Source organism: Ursus americanus, unplaced genomic scaffold, assembly GCF_024610735.1.
Source record: "Ursus americanus isolate L20-20 unplaced genomic scaffold, mUrsAme1.1.p SCAF_167, whole genome shotgun sequence".
Classification (NCBI taxonomy): Eukaryota; Metazoa; Chordata; class Mammalia; order Carnivora; family Ursidae; genus Ursus; species Ursus americanus.
The window spans coordinates 62,501-64,160 of record NW_028273749.1 but is presented as its reverse complement, the minus strand read 5'-3'; the positions used below and the strand labels follow the sequence as shown (position 1 = coordinate 64,160).

The 1,660-nt window shown below is 55.5% G+C and overlaps 1 long non-coding RNA gene across 1 annotated transcript in view; it reads right to left on the bottom strand.

The window, feature by feature from the left end:
• Positions 1–1,453: 1,453 nt before the first annotated feature.
• Positions 1,454–1,660, bottom strand: part of LOC148106670 (uncharacterized) — a 1,546-nt gene continuing 1,339 nt past the window's right edge. Inside the window, exon 2 of the long non-coding RNA XR_015723638.1 lies at positions 1,454–1,660. This exon is cut by the window's right edge and continues 237 nt beyond it. This is a non-coding gene — a long non-coding RNA (uncharacterized LOC148106670).

Sequence of the window (1,660 nt, the reverse complement as noted above, 5' to 3'; positions counted from 1 at the left end):
GTCCTGAGTTCGAGCCCCACGTTGGGTGTAGAGTTTACGTGAACCAGCAGCAGCAGCAGCAGCAGCAGCAGCAGCAGCAGCAGCAGCAGCAGCAGCAGCAGCAGCACCACCACCACCACCACCACCACCACCACCACCACCACCACCACCACCACCAAAAATGATAATAATGAAAAGCTCGAAAAGCCCCACGGCCCCTGGCAGGATGTCTATGGCAAGCCACACCTCCACGACAAATAGCTTTCCACAGTGACGGCGACGGATGGCGGAAGGACAGAGGCAGCACCCTACCCCAAACCTCACAGCCTGCCTCCTTTCCGGCCAGATGTGCAGCATCTGGGAACGGCTTTGAAACCTTCCCAGTCAACGGCTTGGGCCCGCCTGTCGGGAAAAGCGCTCTGCTGTTCATTTCACTCCTGGACGAGCCTAGGAAGATGAAGCGGCGGTAGCTCTCCGTGGGGGGGGGGGGGGGGGGCGCCACGCGATCCAACACACACGACCACAGCCACTGAGGAGCATGAGATCTGTATGGCCTCGAGGGGTACAGGATAGCCCGTGAATCCTTTTCCAAGGAAGAAGGCGGCAACGTGAGAGCGTGCAAAACACTTTCTCACAGCATCTGCTGATGGTGCTAGGACTTCTGTCCCCGGAGAGGATACTATTTTTCCACCGCTTCCAGTTTTAAGAGAAAGGGTCAGGGGAAAATCATTCAGTCGTTCCACTCATCTTCATGGCTCATCGTGGAAAACGAAGACGCCGTACAAAGGAGCAAAGCGCGGATCCATGCAAACACATGGGTGAGCCCCCCCAAAACATGACGCTAAGTGAAAGGAACCAGACAGCCAGGGTGACATAATGCCTTAGGGATCCCATGGGTAGGAAAGAGCCAGACGGAATAGCCCAATCCTAGAGGGAGGGAGCAAACAGATCAGAGGCTGTTGGGGGAGAATGGTGAAGAGAGCCGGGGTGAGGGTCAGGGTGAGGTTGAGGGTGGGGGGGGGGAGGCGCGGACGGGAAGGGGGAGGGGTGGGGGGTGTCTCTTTTTGAGGTGACGGAAATGTTCTGGAAATGGCGGTGCGGGTCGTGCAGCTTTGTGAGTAACCTTTAAAAAAAATAAAAAAGGCCACCGAACCGTACACTTTCAAGAGGATGTGAATCATGGCGTGCGAATTGTATCTCCACTTTGAAAATGTGTGAGGAAAAAAATGTAGCAGATGCAGGTTGGTAGGTTGGTAGGTAGGTAGGTAGGTGGGTGGGTGGGTGGGTGGGTGGGTAGGTAGGTAGGTAGGTGAACGGGCCGGTGGTGGACCGATGTTCGTTCGTTCGTTCGTTCGTTCGTTCGTTCGTTCGGTCCCTCCCTCCCTCCCTCCATCCATCCATCCATCCATCCATCCATCCGGTCCGTGCGTCCACGAAGATCTGCATCAAAAGGTGTGGGAAGGGGGAGGTCGGGTTCTTGTTCTGAGTGGTTTTATTTGTTCCCCAAACTAATCACCTCTGTGGAGATAAACAAAGATCACCCACATGAGAACAGGAATCACCTGTTGAGGTCAACAGAGTCTGTGGGCGGTTATCACCACCTGGGTCTGGCAGAGACTCGAAGCAAACGCAGGCCAGGCGGAGGAGTGGAAAAGCTTTCTGGTGGCAAAGGGGGAAGGTC